The following is a 19,242-nucleotide window of genomic DNA, read 5'->3' on the forward strand; positions in this document are numbered from 1 at the left end:
GAGGAGTGAGCCAAAGTGTATCAAATGAGGCAAACGCATCAATGATGGTTCCGAGGACATCCGTGAGTACAAGGCCATAAGGCATACCTCCGCCAAGTCCCGTTGATCATGTAATGAAGCATTGGAAGGCCGTCGGGGCATGACAAGGCATGATGGCCCAAGCTGACCCTGTTCTGCTGTTTTCACACAGAGGTACCAATACCTCATTTTTTAGGTATTGGTACCATCATGCCGAATTAGAAGACAGTTGGATTGGTACCAATACCTCATTTTTTAGGTATTGGTACCAATGCCCTTCGGCCAGCAGCTTTTTTGCTGAATATTTCAACCTTCCATAAATGGAAAGTTTCTACTTCTAGTATGTTTTTGGGATATTTTGGGGGCCTTTTTGTCCATTGTAAGGCTGATTTTGTAAGGCCTATAAATAGTCTTGTATGCCATTTATGGAAGAGGGAGGCCATTAGTTAGTTTTTAGGCCTAAAGTCTTTTTTTTGCTTTCTAGGATTTTCATGTTGTGTTCATAGCTTTTCAAGCTTTCAATCTTCAAGAACTCAAATAAGTTTAAGTGTTTTGATGTTTTCTCATGTATTAATGTTGTAGCTACTTGTTAGATCTTCATATAAATCAAGTTTATTTTCGTTTTCATCGGTAAATCATGTTTTCCATGCTTAACTCTTTTTCTAGTCTTTTTATTATGAGTGAGTAGTTAATCGGTTCGGTCATAGGGTGAGGTTCACCCTATGGATTAGTCCATCAAATGGTTTCTCTTAACTTTAGCTTAATCTCAAGGTTTTGAATGAATTAAACCCATGATTTCTAGCTTTGATCATGGGGTTGGTGGCTTCTTTGATCAATGAAGTCTATCGCCTTGTGCTACGTGCTTGATAATCCTACGCGTGCGAACGATCTTTTTTCGTCTCTCACTTGCGTTAAATGAGTTCAATTTGAATTAGAGCTTTGAATTAAGTTATAAGTAGTCTTCAGCTTTTAATTCTTCTAGTGGAATCCGGACGGTTTCGGTCCATTCATGAGTTAGATGAAGAAACCGTTTGATGGCTAAGTCGTGGGTAAATCAATCCCTTTGACTCGACCATCTTAACCTAGTTTATTTCCAAGTTTAATTTCGTCAATCGAATCCAAACTCCAAAGTTGGCTGCTTGAACGCCGCAATCTTTAAGCAACTTCTATTCCAAATTCGCTAAAGAAGATTTCTCTGTGGGAACGATCCGGTCTTCCGGTTTATATGCTATCAACGACCTAGCCCTACGCTTGGGGTGTGAACCTTTCTAAGAGGTTAGGTTGCGAAGAAGCATATACCGTGGAATTTTTCTATGGAGAAGCTAGTTGCTCTCGATTTGAGTTATAGCAGGCTGAAAAAAGTTTGGAATGGGAACATGGTACATCCTTATTTTTTTCTCTATCCGACATCTATCGCACGGTATATTTTGTGGAAATTAACTTTCCTCGAATTGTTTTGGACAGATTCTGGGCAAGCTAAAGTTCCTTTACCTCAGTCACTGCCATTACCTAAAGAACCCTTGACTTCTCTGGACTCTCCTCTCTTGAGGAGCTGTTGCTTAATGATTGCAAAAGTTTGGTGGAGGTTGACGAGTCTATTAGATGTTTGAACAAACTTCTTGTCCTGAGCATGAAAAACTGTACCAAACTTCGAAAGCTCCCCTCTAGCATTTGGATGTTGAAATCTCTCGAATGTCTTGATATCTCTGGCTGCTCCAACCTAGGAAACTTAGCTGTATTTAAAGGACCGCTATATAAATTATGGTGCTTATTCTTCTCGTCTTGGACATTGCCACCAAAGGCTGTGGATTCTATTGGGTTGTCACGCACCCCCGTCCAGGCCTCCAGTTGCTTAAAGGAATTAAATCTGGATGGCTGCCATTTGTCATATCTACCGAAGGAAATACAGAATCTAATCTCATTACAGACTCTGGATCTTGCCAAAAACAATTTGAGTACCTTGCCGGATGGTATCTGTAACCTTACTTGCTTGAAGCGTTTGCATTTGGAAGATAACAATGTGTCAAATCTGACTAGTGGAATCGGGAGGTTGACCTCGTTAGAGAGATTGTATCTTTCAAGAAACAGTTTATGTACCCTACCGGATACCATTGGTAAGCTGTCTTGCTTGAAGGATTTGTTGGTGGGAAATAACAAGCTCTCGCATCTTCCTAGTGAAATTGGGGATTTGGACTCTTTGGAGAATTTGGTACTTGAGGGTAATAATGGTTTCCGTGCCTTACCGGAAAGTATATGCAAACTTGTTCACTTGCGGGGATTGAATTTGTATGACTGCAACTTGTCTCATCTGCCCAGTGAAATTGATAGGTTGATCTCATTGATGAATTTAGAACTTGGACATAACATATCACTTGCCATACCAGATCTCTTCCAAAGCTTTCAAAACGTATGGTTGAATAATTGTGCAAAGCTCCGATCTCTTCCAAAGCTTCCAACACGTACTTTTGTGTTTGCAGAGCGTTGCCTATCATTAGAAAGCCTACCACTTGAATTGGATCAGCTAGGGGGGTTTGCTGAGAACAATTATTTAACTAGTCTCTTAAAACAATTTCCCAAGAGTAAGGTACACTCTGTCTCTCTCACGCATTGGAATATTTTTATAAGGGTGCTTTCCACTAACCAAAAAGAGTACTTATTTTTTAAATAAGTATTTTTTGAATTAAAAATGATGTATTATGAGATAATGATATGTCTTGTAAAGCGATAAATAAGAACTTAAAAAATAAAAAAGTTTAGCGGAACACGATATTCCATAAGAAGGTAGAATCATGGTTTTTGTAAAGTCATATGATCGGTATAATCCTTGATTTTTATTCATTTTCCAAGTGCCGTTGTAGTATCAGGTTGAGTTCCACTAAGGGAGTTTTTGGATTTTTTTTTCGTTTTGTCTTTATTCATTTTTTTTTATGTGTTGGTTTATTTTTTGACAAACTTTTTTAGATTATTGATTCCTCTCGACGAGGAGAATTGAAAAAGTAATTTTTTTTTTTTTTACTTTTACCCTAATATTTCTTGTAATACGGCTTTTTTGGCTTTACCTTGAATATTTCCAAAAATAATTGGAAAAAGTCATTTTTTTTTTTTACTTCTATGATTCCTTTGGTCAAGAAGAATCAATAATTCATAAAATTTTGTCGCAAAACGAACAAACGTGAAAAAAATTGAATAAGGACAGCACAAAAAAGTCCAAAAATCCCTTAGCGGTAACCAAACCAAACCGAGTCTTCTTTCCCAATCAATTGAGTCGGCTACATGAATCCTATTTTTTCATTGAGTTCTCTGTCTACTTTGCTTAGATTAGTAAGCCCAAGTCCTTTCGTATGTCTAAATATTTTTAGGTCAAATCTTGAGAAAAAGATGTTTGTACTCTGACTAAATTCATGATCTATTGGAACAGGGGCTCTATGAACTTGAGGATGTTGTTTGTATTTTTGTTCCGGCAGGGGAGGAGGAGATTCGTATTTGGTTCCCGTACCATGAGGGTAGAGGGCCAAATGTTTCTTTTGTGGTGCCGCCTTCTCTTTCTATGAACCAGAAAATGTTGGGTTGGATTCTACGTACGCTTTGTAATGTGGGCTCCCCGAGAAACATCTTACGTATTGATTCGAAAAGTGATCTGCAATAAAATCCGATGGTTCGATGGAGCATTCCAGTTTTTTGTCTATCCCACCGATGTAGATCATGTGTGGCTTTCTTATATACCACAGGGTTACCGAGGATTGCAATTAGAAGGCGGTGATGAAGTGGAGATCCCAATGTATCAAGCTAGCGTTTATGGAAGGCACCCATTTGTAAAGAAGTGGGCGATTGATCTGATTTACGAGGCTGATGAGATTCACAAAGGCAACGACACCTGGTGTCAAGTGGTGTACAATATTCAACTTTGACAAATACTCACTCTTCTACTCCACTGGCATGTGAGATTTCGACTTCCCTTTGTACTAATTGTTAATTTATGTTTTCCTAGGGTTTCATTATCAGTTCATCTCAAGTTCTAAACTCTCTCTCTTTCTCTCTTTGTGTGCGCATGTGCTACTCTCTCTGTGTTTGCGATCGACTCTATTGTCGTCGCCAGCCGGCGGCCAAGAAAGGTCTCTCTCTCTCTCTCTCTCTCTCTCTCTCTCTCTCTCTCTCTCTCTCTCTCTCTCTCTCTCTCTCACGTTCAAGGATAGTGGCTGCACGAGAGTGCATATTCGGACAGTTTATGTTTGTGATGACCAATGTTTATGTATGAGAAGATTATTGATGTAGAACACGTTGAAGCCCAATTCCATGATCAGTTGGACCGTGCCAAGCCTTAGAAGCCCAAAAGATGTTTAGTTTCCGATTACCCAATTTGGTAAAATTCGGACGAGCTCGGAATAGGCCCATACTTGGTGGGCTGAATTATTTTCGCACTCCGGTCAATACTCACCACCCTAAGTTTGTGACCGATGGTGTTTTTTGGCCTAGTTCTTTCGTTTAGGCCTCAATTTACGTTTTTTGCTGTTTTAGGAAAGTTTCGATTCGTTAATAACTCTTAGACCGTAATTCCATTTAAGTTGGTTCTTTTTGGGAAAATCCTGTTTTTTCCCCCTATTTTCAATTTTACCAAATACCCATTTTTTGGGACTTTTTATTTTTCAGCTTATTATTATTAGGGTTTCGTAGGGTTTTGAGTTCCGCCCTATAAAAGGGTTGTAAACCTAACGTTATGCTTGATCAGTTTTATCATCAATAATATTGCAGAGTTTCTCTCTGTTTTCCTTGTGCGCAAGGTTTGCTCGTTGACTCGAGTTGTTATCTCTTTTGGATTAGTACGCTAACTACTCTTGTGAATTTCGCTACGTCAATTATGAAGGTTATGTTTCCTTTGGTTTGTAATGACAGGTTATTCAAGGATAATTTGGAGGATTCGGGCGGGGATGCACTACAAGATACTTTTGAAATTTGGGTCATTGGTGGCCGGTAAGGATGGAAGGCTGGGAATTGGGATGCGCATTACACCCCTATAGTGTAACTCGTGGGCAGTTTTGATAATTTACCCCAATTCAAATGTGCCTAGACACCACCACCAATATCAAGTTTACCCTAATTTAAATGTGCCCAGACCCAAAGTTTTCCAGTTGGAGAGAGAGAGAGAGAGAGAGAGAGAGAGAGAGACAGAGATGTGTTTCTCACCCTAAATGCAACTATCTGTTAGCCCAAAGATTTCCTTAGAATACCTTATTGATTTTGATGATAACAAAGTATATTTTGTTGGGGAGAAGTATTATTAGTACTATGACATATATTTGGTATCGATTCGAATAAATGCTTATTTTGTAGGATTTGATTGAGCTAATCAAGGAAATACTATATCAAGATCCTATCTCCAATAGTCAAGAGTAGAGAAAAAAAAAAAAGGTGAAAGATTAAGGTCAAATCTTTCCCCTGATATTTCAGACGGCTATATTTAATTATGGGAAAGATGCATCTTGCTTCAAGGATGGAGGAGCCTATATTGTGACTAAGGGCTTGTTGACTGTGATAATCTTCTACATACTTATAAATGGATCAATAAGAAGAAGAAAAAAGAGACAATGAACTCTTGAAAGAAAATAATAGAGTGAGCAACCACCTGCAAAATCATTCATTCAATAATACTCTTACCTTAATATCTATACATTTGTGCGAGAGTTCTTATTTAATTTGATTTTCATTGTAAAATGGACTGTACACCCTTGTTTGTACTCTTATATGAGAGATTATCTTTTTGTGAGTTGATTTGGAGATTTGGAGAGAAAATCACTTGAAGTTAGGTGTTATTAGCACCGGAGTCAAAACTAGTTTGGTTAGTATTCATTTTCTTCTATAACACATCAAGTTGGCATGGTACTCGCTACTTAAGAAGTACAGACATGTTTATCAACCTTAGATATCTGTGTTTGTCTTTTGTCAGACACAGACACAGACACAACACAATACTCTCCATGCTGATGTCGGATACACCTGAATACATTATTTCATTTTTTTCCCTTAAATTTTGTTTAGTTAGAGATATTGTTGACAAATTAGCGCACGTCATGGACATGTTGGGATCACATCAAGAGGTGAAACAATCGCCTTAGATTTTTATCTTCATAGTGTTAATTAATATAGTTTGTGTTTTGTTCTCTTAACTTGATAGAAATAATGGCTGATCAAGAAAAAAAAACTTGATAGAAATAATGTATTCAGCTTTTATACAATTGATGAAGCGGTTTTTGGTCACCTCCGAAGGAGGGTTTCCTCAACCGTCCATTTGATCCTCACTACAACACGGATGGCCTATAGCGAGGAAATATGGCGAGGAAAAGAGATTTCGTCGCTAAAAGTATACAATCTGCGAGAAAATTCAATTTCGTCGCTAAAAAGTTACATTTAGCAAGGAAATTTAATTTCCTCGCCAAAAAGTTACATTTAGCGAGGAAATTTGTTTTCCTTGCTCAATGTAACCTTTTGGCGAAAAATATTTTGTCACCTTTTTTAGGACTCATTAAATTTTTTATATGTAAGTCATTATTAATTATGTTCATGTATCTTTAATATCACGATGGTAAGGGATAATCAACTACATAGTTCAATATCATTAGCAAATTTATTAAAATAAAAAAGTGATAAATGGAAAAAAATAGTTTCCTCGCCAATCGCATTGAATTGATGAAATAAAAAATATGTTTCACACGAATTATATGAATTCACTTTTCCCCAACTGAAATTAATTGTTAACAATGTCAGTATGTTCAAATTCTACTAAAATTTATTGTTTGAATACAAATATTTTTAAGTCACTCGGGGTGATTTAACCGTCCAATATATTAGCACCAGGGATCAAATTGCCGATATTTTTACACAAAAGGACTTGTGTCTTCCCGCATCGGACACTGCGTTTCAATGTGAAGGTCATGCCTCAACCATCAGCTTGCGGGGGGATGTCAACCAATCAGTGCAAATCAATTGATCAGAAAATAAGTCCTAATAATGTTAGCCATTTCAAGGGTTATATTTTATCATTTGCAATATCTTTTGTAAAGCTTATCACTTGTAACCGTATTTGTATATAAATACCCAAGGAATAGAACACTCTAGGTAACAAAGTGCATTCATCAATTCTATCGTATTGTTCTTTTGGCTGTTATAAGTCCAAAAAAAGGATTGGACATAGGGATTATAAGTTTGTGAATGAATGATGTGCTTTTCAGAAAAAGAATGCATGGGATATATGGATTGCTTTTCGTAGAGATAACTGATTATTAATTCATACAAAAAAAATTAATGAAAAGCTAAACAAAAGATAAAGTATTTAATAATTGCGAAATGTATTTTCAAAATATCACTAATCTATTTTCAAAATATGTAAGGTTAACCCCATTTAAAAAGAAACATAACAAATTATTACTATTGTAATATTGTAGTTGAGTTAAAATTGTTATGGGCGCATATACACAGTAAGAACAGATTAACCCACTAAAAAAAATATCGTATTTGCAGAAATTTAAAGGGCTCAAACTAATTTAGGCACTACAAAAGGTTACTAAACTTAGAGAGAATTAAAACGAAGTATAAAATAAACAAATTTAAAAAGTTATAAAGATTTATTAAAGATATATAACAAAACATTAAATTATAAAAAAAATTCAATAAAAGCGAATAATGTTAATGATTTAAAAAACAAGTTTAAAGAAACACTACAAAGGGACTAAAATTAGAGAGAAATGTTTAAAGAAGCAAATTTAGAGAGGTGAAAGGATGTACAAAAGGTTTATATATAAAAAAGGCAAAGGTTTGAACTGGAAATGAAGCTGGTGTGATGGATGGAGTGAATGCCTCCATACAGGAGGCCACGGTTCGAATTCGCGCGGAAGCAAATGAGCTGGAGAACTATCTATTTTTAGTTTCAAGAGTTTTAGCGAGGAAAAATTTCCTCGCCTAAACTATAATTGGCGAGGAAAAAATTAGTCTAGCGAGGAAAAATTTCCTCGCCTATTCTGTAAACATTGTATTAGTCTAGTGAGGAAAAACTATGGCGAGGAAAAAATTCCTCGCTAATTGGGTTAGAATAAGCGAGGAAATTTTTTTCCTCGCAAATTCTTTTTGCGACAAGGCTTTTGCGAGGAAAACGGGCGAGGAAAAATTTCCTCGCAAATACATTTTGCGAGGAAATCAGCGTTTTAGCGAGGAAACTAAATCCTCGCTACAAGCCTTTCGTGTTGTAGTGCCTCCAGCGGATGAAACGGCTTCCAGCGTGCTCGATTAACGACCAGCAAAACAGAAACGGTAAACTATGGGCACCGGCGTGACTGTCACCATCGGCCCTCCGATACCTAAGTCAGTCCATATATAGAGAGAATGGACTGAGTATGAGTTTCGTATTGTTTGCATACCTTTGTGAGGTGGAGATATGATCTTTATATAGGCATTTTGGGAGGAATCCCTTGGGATCGAGACTTTTAAGTCTCATCTGCTCATGTCGGGTATAGATAGGTGTTGGAGTGTCCTCCTCACCTTAGGACTCCACTGACCTTATCAGGTTAGAGGAGTCCCTACACCTTTGGACTCTACGATTGTTATCTAGATTAAGAGTCCTAACGGTGCTGGGACCTTTTGGGCTCATCCGTACATGACAGGAATAGGTTGGTAATGGAGTGTCTTCCTTACTTAGGACTTCTTTCGTCCTTATCAGGTTTAGGAGTTCTCCACTCCTTTGGACCCTGTGATTGGCATCAAGGTTAGGAGTCCTCGCGGTACACGGATCTTTGTGGTTATCCTTTGTGGACTGTAGCTTGATCTCTTCTGAGGAGATAAGGCTTGTGGCTGCTATCTAAATTCCCTTCGTGCATGGGTTTATTATGGTTATCCCTTGGGATTCGCGGGATGAGATAAGGCCTTGGCTATTCTAGAAAGGGGATAAGAGTTCGACTCCTCTTTGAGTCTCCTAGACTGTACGAACCTTTCTTATGGAGTGTTTTATAAGTCTGACTGCAGTTTTGTCATATTTGCTGAGCTCACCTGGTGAGCTGAGCTCGGTATCTTTCTATGAGCTGTGCTCATGAGCTGGCCTCCGTCCTTGAACTGGTTAATAGAGGCTAGCTCTTATAAGCTAGATTCCATGTTCTTGGGACTCTAGCTTGAGCCCTTAGGGCTGTGCCCATGGGCTCTTTGGTTTGGGCTGACCTTTGCCCCTAGGCTGGTCCATTGAGCGCAACTCTTCAAACTAAGCTTTACGTCAGTGGGTCTCCTACATGGCCCTTTGTGTTGTGTTGGGCTTCCTAGTTTGAGCTGACCTTGGGAGGTTATTTTAAACTTATCAATGAGTTCTTAAGATCAATCCAAAATATTTATGTACTGTATTTTAGACGTGTCCCTCTGTGTCTGACGTGCCTTGATTTCAAGGGAAAGAAATAGTGTGTCTGTGTCTGCATCCACAGCCGTACTTCTTAACTTGATACAAAATTGGCAGGCTGACAGCTTAATGCAAGAGGCTCTTCAAGTGTGGACTAAGGAAGGTCAGAATCATGTAGCCTTACTCTGCTTTGTGAATCAATTTCTGTCTTCATTAGGGCTGTCCATGGGTTGGATTTGGTCAGGTTCGGATCGGGTTGGACCCAACCCGACATTTGGTCGGATAGCAGAGAAGGATCTAATTATGGTCGTTCTCTGGCCAGTCTGGTTGCCGGTTGCAGAGAACAAGAGAGTTGGGTGGGGCTGGGTGCCTGGGGGTGGGGTGGCGTGGGGTGTCGGGGTGGGGCTGAAAGAATTTGAGAGAAATGAGAGAACCCTAAATGATGAGTATGAGTAAAAGTTTTCATTATATAGGGTGCAATTGTAACAACCCGAAAATTTTATTAATAATAATATCATTTAATTAGTGTTATTAATAATAAAATTAATTCTTTTTCTTAATAGGATATATATACAAGTATAATTATCCTATCCTAATTATCTTACTTTTATATTTTTTTAAAATTTGCATGCATGCATACATGCAAACTCTTTCCATCTCTCCATCTCCTACTTAGTCTCTACTTCCTCTTCCTGATAATATCTTCACCCTTATTTTCGTCCATCTCAAGGCTCAAGAGTTAGAGTCCTTTTTAAACTCAATTTTATCAACTTCTAAAAAAAATTCTCCTATATATACCTTATTAATCCGACCCTAGGTCATACCACAATATTTTCCACGCCCCACCAGTCCAGAAAAGAGAGAAAAATCGAAGAGAATGAAGCTCCAATGCATAGAGTTCTAGAGAGAGAAAAGTGGGTTTGCATTCCAAAATCAATCGAAACCCAATCCGATCATTCCAATCTGTTCCTACAACTCCTAGCATCATCAAACGTCGGCCAATTTGATCCCAAGGTTCCCCGATCGAAGAAACCGAAGTCGTCTTCCCCAAAATTCTAAGTTTCGCTTTAAAATCAATTCGGCCCGAACCAATGTATTATAATCCATTTCAAACACTCCTCTAAGTATATTAAGTGTTTTTATGCTTAACCATATGCCCCGAATGGACCCATGCATCAAAACCGTGAAGAAAAAGACAAAAAAAAAAAAACAAAACTTGCGTTCAACCTTGCGGCCGCAAGGTTCGGGCCGCAAGAACCAGGCCTGACCTTGCGGCAGAGGCCCCAACCGCTAGGTCAACTCGGTCCAACCTCGCGGTTTGGACTGTTTTGGTTCGAATCGACTTTTCGACACCCCGAACACTGTTTTTGACCCTCGAACTATTTTTCCTAGACTTTTCACACCTCAAAGATCATACCTTGTTAATTTCATAATTAATTAATTTATTTAGATATTTAGTAATTATTTATTCGTTATTTTTCAAGATTTTATAAACGAAAAATATTTACGACTTTCCAAACAATATTTTTTACACCCAAACTATTTTTCCTAGATTCCTCACACTCAAAGATGTTATCTTGTTAATTTCATACTTTTTTATTTAATTTACTATTTATTAATATTTTTACAGTGTTTCCAATTAAAATTACCTTACAACCATATAAACCCTATTATAAATTCCCGAGTAATTTTATTTGGACTTTTTACCTTCAAAAGATGAAATGTTGTTAACCTCGACCTATTTTATTTATTATCCATTTATTTTACTTTCGATAACTTTTATTAATCTTTTTATTTAAAATAATCTCGCGGCTCTCTGAACCCATCTTTTGACACTCAACTGGTTATATAGGACTTTTAGGACTCTTATTAAGGTCATGATAAATATTCTAATATTTTTATCTAATTAATGTATTTAATTAGTTTTTAATTAATCTATTATTTTAGAATTAATTAATAAGAGCCCAGAAAATTTTTCTTTTTATTTCTTTCAAAACTTTTACTTTATTATTGACATTGTGACCATACAAGATTAAGGGCAACGGCCCGTTCATAATAAGTTGCGTGATTACATTGTTTATTAATTGTTTTAATTATTATTGATTTGTTGTATATTGCACCGATACTTGAATTGAATGCTAGATTGGACCCTAGAGACATGGGGTGGTATTGCGAAATAGAACTCATCTAGACGATGCTAGATAATGAATAAATTGAAAAGTTTTATTTTTAGATTGCTTGCAGACGGGATTTTGAGATGTGATGAGTTGGATGTGATGGTTTGAAACTAGCAAAGTAAGCTTAGTGTTGATTGATAAATTGAACCTGGCGGGTGTCCAGTGATGAATTTAGACTGGCAAAGTAAGCCCAGTGATGATTATGATGATTGTGATGATTGTGAAGTGGTGCATAAGATATACGAACCCTAGTTATGATTCGGGCATGATAAGCTTCCTTTTGTTGTAATAAAAGGGAAACACACTGGGTACACAACTTAGGTGCAATCCGCGACAGCAAAAGAAAGTGAGCTCATGGGACAGGGCATAGCTAGCGGTTGGGGAGGAAAGATCCCGCGGAGGAGATCTTAGATTACACGTCAAGTTAATGGATAGTAATAAACTGGTTTATGTGGAACAAACTCTGTCTTACTTTTTCGCACTACTATTATCCTGCTGCTTGCTAACTGTGAGGTAAGAGGGGTAGTTGGGTTGGATTATACTACGGGGTGAACTATTCACTCAGGTACGGATTGCCTGGCTTCCGTGCCAGATTTTGCAGAAAATCAAGAAGAGACACAAAATCCCGAAGGCGAACAGTTTTACGCGGAAGAGAACCCAGAGGTGGGAGCCGAGCCAGAATACGCTTGGGATCGGTATCAAACTTAGAAGATGGCTCTGTTATTTTGTTTAGTTTGTTATCACAAAGACTATTTTCAGTATTTCTACAATAATTTGTAATAGACGAAACTTTAGGGTGAATTAACCGTTTTGGATTTTGAATTTTAATTTAATAAATTTTTAGAAATCAATATTTAATGCCTCCAATTTTATTTCCGAAAATCGGGGCGTCACAGTAATTCGGTCGGGTTGGGTGACCCGACATTTATAATTATTTACCCGAAACCCGACTGACTATTGGTCGGGTCCAAAAAAAATTAATCCGAACCTGATCGAATGTTATGTTCGAAACCGTCCGCTGGCTTAATTTTCGGGTCGGGTTCGGCCGGGTCGGGTGGTTGTACAGCCATCATCTCTTCATATTCTACTTCTTTCTATGGTAGTGAGTCTTCATTACTCATGAGCTTCGTCGGCCTATCGTACTCTACTACTTGTCCTGTAAATTCAAACAAAGAAGCGAAAAAAAAAGAGAACAAATCTTCAAGTGACGTCTCTCTTTTTGATAACATTGTTCACGTGATCAGAATATGAAGACTCACTTACCATCACTAATGGAAAGAACCATAGTGGAGTCCATCACAGTGGGTATTCTACAAGCCCCACTGTGATTACAGTGCAATCTGCAAATTCTGTTCTCATTATTTTTTGGATTATAGAATCTATTGCGTTATCAATAGAGGCAGTGGCTTCGTCAAGTACTAGTATCTTCCTTCTCTTCAGTAGTACTCGTACCAGGCAGAATAACTGCCTCTATCCCATGCTCCAATTTGATCCGTCTTGCACAACTGCATTGCACCAAGTTGTTTGTTCAAACTTTTTAATCCAAAGCTTTTATGCTTAATGCTTTGATGTTCTCTAATTAAAAATGCGTCCAATACCTCGTCTTTCTCTTGAACCGCCTCCTGAAGCTGACATTTTTTGAGAACCTTCCATTCATGTTTTGGAAATGGTATCGATTAGGCAAAGCAAATGCCAGTCTAATAAACTGCTTACTGTGAATACTTTTTTGCAAGGATGTGAGAAATATCTTGGTATCATTAATAGTATGAAAGTGGAAACAAGAACAACGTGATTATGGTTTTCTTCTTTGGAACAACGTGATTATGGTTTTGTCCAGTCTAATAAACCTTACCGCCCATATTTCCTGATCAGTATGCTCCATTGATGGGTCTAGATTGTATGATCTCAGGTCATGAAGCCCAAGAATACTTATATTTATGCCATCCACAATGATACTTCCCTCAGTAGGCTCTACGAGGCGAAACAAGGCATTGATAAGAGTTGTTTTCCCACTTCCAATCCTTCCCACAATTCCGATTTTGTCCACTCCTTCAAATACTCAACTTATCCCCCGAAGTACCAGAGGAGAATTGGAGTATCTAACCTGCTTGACACCATTTTTCTCTTTCACATCACTGTACGTAACTTTTAGCTAGACAAAAAAGATACAACAATGCTATTTTACCTTCAAATCACGGATCTCAACTTTACCAAATTCCAGCCAGTTCAGGGCTGGTCGATTGCCTTCTAATATTTCGAGGGCTTCACTATGCATGTATTGTTCTAGCCTTCTATGGCAATAATTGAATTTGACATCGTGCACTGGCTTTGGACCGAAAGAACGTGAAATGTGTTCAGTGAAAGACCATATGATAGTGCCATTCCAATAAATCCTGCCATGAGAATATCAATACCCAATTTGCTCATCAAACTTCTAAGTGATTTACCAGTGTATTCCAATAACATTGTCAGATGACTTAGGTGAACTTGAAGAACTTTTGGTTACATTATGCACGTAGCAAGGGCTATGAAAACAAGTAATATTGTTTGTGACCTGATTTGGAAGCATCATTGGAGAGAAAAGTTATGCCAAGCACTGAGCATGACAGAACAATTGCACAAAAGATTTCCAGGCATTGGAACCACTCATCTGCTGAAAATTTGTGGAAGAATGAACTGGCGTTGGCATCAATAAGTTGCAATTTTTTTGTAAAGAACCGATCTTCCAAGCCAAAAGCTCTGATAGTCACCGCTCCAACAACAGATTTAGCAAGATGGCTAGCAACTGAAGACTTGGTTGTGCCTTCTATTCGCATCAGCTCGTTTGCAGAAGCAAAGTACAATCCCTATTTGTTAAAAGACAAAGTACATTATGAAATGGTATGCTGGTATAGTTTGTGAGAAATAACATAGAAGCACTTGCGTAAGTTGCATTGTTGGGTTACCTGTAAGATTATGGTAACAATAACCATAAGTAAGATGACAAATAAGATTGGCCATGTGAGGAAAGCCAATACTCCAAAGCTAAAATATGCATTCATAGTGTTCCCTATACTCGAAGTGAATATGAACGCCAATTCAAGGTCCACAATACTCATATCAGAAGATACCTATACATGCACAAAAATTCCTGTCAGTTCCCTAGATTCCGTGAAGCATAGCTTGCATTACAGTTGTTTATTGTAAAGATTCTTACCCGACTGAGTATCCTTCCCAATGGTGTAGAATCGTAGAATGAGATTGGTGCTCTGAAGACAGAGGTCATGAACTCAGAAAAAATATCGATCTCTTAATAACCAGAAGAACTACAAGATAAGATCTTAGGAGCAAGAATATTAACATGCCACACCCTATCAATGAGTACACTGATATCAGCTCCAATCTGCTTACACTAGACTCCTGTAAATGTGCAGCCAACCACAGACTCTGTACAAACTTCGCAATTATAAAGACACAGTGAACAATGACCGGAAGGAAGAGGTACAATAATCCATTGCTTTGCTTCAGATACTGTATGTAAGGCTTGAGACATGTATCTCCTGTTTCTCTTTCTTCTTCCTTAATCAACTAGTCTCCCAATGATTCTCTTCGATGTCGCTCAGTATAAATTTTCTGGATCTCTTCTTTAGGTGTTTTTGGTTCGTTAAAACCAAACTCAGATTGCAAGTTAGAATCAGACGTGACTTTATGAGCATTGACAAGGTTCTGAAATTGCTGACTAGAAGCTACCAACTGATCGATCATAGGTAGCTGCTTCCACAATCTTCCCTTCAGACACTAACTGTCGACAAAACCAATGAATCGAACATACCATTTAGCCAAGTGATTTCTGAACGCACATGCACTAGTAGGTGCGAGTTTACCACATACGGGATAGATTCATAAATAAGCATCATTGTCAAAGAAGGATAACGCAGAAAGCACAAACAGTTGAAATCCTAACCAAGATAGAATCGAATGCTGGAAGGAAATCAACTTGGTGGGTGACGAGTAAGACCGTTTTCCTTGCCAGGGCTCCCATGACATATTCTTGCCTACAACGCACATTAGTTTTTTACCTTGGAAAGTACAATTGTAGAAGAAAACTAAATCAGATTTTACAGAATAATGTTAACATTGAATAAACTTGTTGCTGTATGTGCGTCAACAGCTCTGAATGGATCATCTAATAGGTACTGCATCTTTATATAATGCATGTGCCAGTTGCACCCACTGCTTCTTCCCACCACCACTAAGATTAACACCCCATTCTCCAATTATTGTGCAATCCCCAAACGGAAGCACCTCAAGATCCTTTTTTAGGGAACATTTCTCCAGTACTTCTTCGTATCTATGTTGATCCATGGTGCACCGGAAGAGGATATTCTCTTGTATAGTCCTCGTTTGGATCCACGCTGTCTGAGAAACATAGGCGATCTCCCCGTATACTTGTACCTGGAACATGGAACAGGAAATATACAGGTTAAGCCACAGTCCTTGTTATTTCACCTTCCCACGGCTAATTGCACATTTCATGTGTTCCAGAAATTAATTAAGTTGTTAACAGCTTCAATAGTCCAAGTGTTGAAATGGCTACGAATAGCCTTTGTAAAGATTTTACATTTCCACTCCCAAATGCCTATAAAACTGAGTCATACAAACAGAGCTAGAAAAAAAAAAAAAGAGGGTAAAATGACCCATTGAGCTTTGAAACCGGTGGCCTCGCTAGTGCCGTGGTGGTGATTGAAATTTTTTTTTTGTGGGATCAAATTTGTATAAGTTGAACATAGAAATTCAACCACTGAGATGAATGGCTCTCTTAGGATTCTTATTGAAAGCTTTAAAGTCAAAAAATCAATGGTTCTCTTAGGATTCTTATTGAAAGCCTTAAAGTCAAAAAATTAATTATGACAATTTAGGATAAAAAGATCGAAAAATTAAGATATTCGCACCGGTTCAAACGGGTTGAAAATTGAAATACTTGATTTTTTTAGGCTATTTATATATTACTCCCTCCGTCCATTTTTAAGTGTCCTGCTTCGTAACTCCAACTTATTAAAAAGACATCATCATAGCACCTTTCACATCAACTTTTTCCTCCACTTTTCCTACTTACCCATCATTATTACACTTTTACTCACTAACTTTTCAAAATGAAATCTACTTTTAGGGACAAAATAGACAATGCACCAACTTTCACCCTCCTAACTTTACAAAATGGACACTTATTAAGGGACAGCCCAAAATGGCATACTGGACACAAAATAAGGGACGGAAGGAGTAAAAAATATGGTGAAAAAAATTAATTGTTCAAATTTTCAATTTGTTTGAACCTGTGCGAAGATCTTAATTTTTTGATTATTTTATCCTAAAGAGTCATAAATATTCTTTTGACTTTAAGGCTTTCAATGAGAACACTAAGAGAACCATGGAAGCAAAAAAACATCAATATTTCCAAATTCCAACCAAACGACAACGTTTTTGAGGGAGAGAGAGGGTGAAATACCAAGGTTGCCCTTGGTTTTAACGGAGGGAAGGAATGGCGTCAGCCGCAGGGACCATTTAAAGACAAAATTGATACTTTGGGGATGCAATGTTAGCAATTGAAATATTGGGGACCAAAATTGCACGGCGGAAATACTTTGGAGACAAAAAAAAGTCAAAAAGCCGATTGTGTTCCCCTAAAAAAATTGTATTTCCCAAAGAATTTTTGATTTTCGCGCTCTACTTTTTACTAATGACGCTCCACTTTGTTCATGAAGCTACTGGTAACTTCACGTTAAAAATAGAATGCCTTCAACAAAAAGTGAAGCGTGAAAATCAATTTCCTTTCCCAAATTGGACAAACAAATTGGGACGGAAGGAGTATTAGCTTTCTTCCCACTTCAATTATTTCCTCTGTTTACTTTCCTGGAAGTTCCCAAGTTGGAGAGAGAGAGAGAGAGAGAGAGAGAGAGAGAGAGAGACGGTTCTCACTCAAATTCCGAAAGACCGACTATAAGCTAGTTTCGCTTTCTCCTAAAATCTTCTTTTTCAAGAAGAAAGTAATTTCAAACTCAAATATAATGAAAATAAAAATTGATTTTTCAAATTTTTTTTGCACAATTTAAAAGATCTCAATGAGATCTATCAAACAAGATCCATGTTGATAAAAAAAAATTATTTGCATAAACACATAATTTTTTATCTTGAAATTACCTTCTTTTTCTCAAAATATTCTTTTTCTAAAAGTGGAATGGCCACTATATATTGTCGCCTTTTCTTCACCTCTGTCTATTGTGATTCAAAAAATTCCGCCATCACTCCACATGTCCATTCTCTCTCTCTCTCTGGTCCCTCTTTGTCAAAGTCCCTCGATTTATTGATTTCTAATGTCGCTTCTATAAACCGTCACTACAACAAAGTTGGTCTACGGCGACGAAAATTAGCGACGAAATTTATTTTCGTCGCCAAAGGAGGGCTATTGGCTAGGAAAAAAAATTTCGTCGTCGAAGGCTTAGTTTTTGGAGACAAAAATAATTTCGTCGTCAAATGCAAATTTTTGTCGAGAAAATCCCAAATTCGTCGTCATAGGGCAGCTTTTTAGCGAAGAATTCAAAATTCGTCGTCATAGGGGAGCTATTTAGCGAGTAAAAAAAATTCGTCGACAAAGGTTGGCTTCTAGCGATGAAAATTTAGAATTCGTCGGCGTTGACCGAATTTTTTGGCTGATTATTTTTTAATTTTTAATTTTTTATATATTATTTAGCATAAAAAATAAATAGAAATATACATATTAAATAAAATATACATATATAGTTTAGTTTAAAATTTAATCATAAAAAGGTAATATATATTATATATAGTTTAGTTTAAAATTTTTGATAGTTATCCATTGGCGATGGTGGCGGCATGGTGGGTGGCCTGGGTGGAGTTGTAGGAATGGTGGTGGTGGTGTAGTGGTGGTTGCGGTGATTGTTGATGTGGTGGTGGTGGTGGAATGGTGATTGTGCTGGTGGTGGTGGAGTGGTGATTGTGGTGGTGGTGGTGGCGGCGGAGTGGTGATTGTGGTGGTGGTGGTAGTGGTATAGTGGTGGTGGTGGTAGTGGTGGCGTGGTGGTGGTGGTGGTTTCGAAAAAAAAAAAAAAACGATAGATGTTGTGTTGGTGTAGTGGTAAGGGCTTGGGTGTAGTAGGTGCGAGGTCATGAGTTCGAAACACACTGGGAGCAAAAATAGTGAGCATAAGGGTGGAAATTTTTTTTCGCTGCAAACACAATCTCCGACGAAAAATTTCCTTGCCAAAAAAAACCAATGCCGACAAAACTTTTTCGTCGCCCAAAATCGAAATAGACGACGAAAAAATTCCTCGCCAAAACCAAAAGAGGCCGACGAAAAAAAAAATTCATCGTTAGGGGCCTTTCTCGACCAACATAAAACGACGAACGGGGACGACGAAGTTTTTCGTCGGCAATCAATTTGGCGACAAAAATCATATAATTGCCAACAAAATTTTTTCCTCGTCTTTGACCTTTTTTGTTGTAGTGCGTGTTTTAATTTTGCAGATGATGATAGATACGAGCCGGTGTAACACACAAATTCGAGTCCTGCAATAAAGAAGACGAAAAGATGCACAAAATAATACTTTTTTTATTGATTTTGAATTGAGAGGGTTACAATTCTCTAATAAATGCTCTTTAAATAAAGAAAAGAACAAAATCCTCTGA

General features: G+C 37.6%; 2 protein-coding genes across 7 annotated transcripts in view; both read left to right on the plus strand.

Annotated features, from left to right (window-relative positions):
• LOC131302365 (disease resistance protein RPV1-like) overlaps positions 1-19,242 on the plus strand; it is a 310,054-nt gene that overhangs the window by 147,884 nt on the left and 142,928 nt on the right. The gene's annotated exons all lie outside the window — the stretch shown is intronic.
• Positions 1-19,242, plus strand: part of LOC131302428 (disease resistance protein RPV1-like) — a 136,782-nt gene that overhangs the window by 42,842 nt on the left and 74,698 nt on the right. The window lies entirely within an intron of this gene.

Source organism: Rhododendron vialii, chromosome 1a (genome assembly GCF_030253575.1).
Source record: "Rhododendron vialii isolate Sample 1 chromosome 1a, ASM3025357v1".
Lineage (NCBI taxonomy): Eukaryota > Viridiplantae > Streptophyta > Magnoliopsida > Ericales > Ericaceae > Rhododendron > Rhododendron vialii.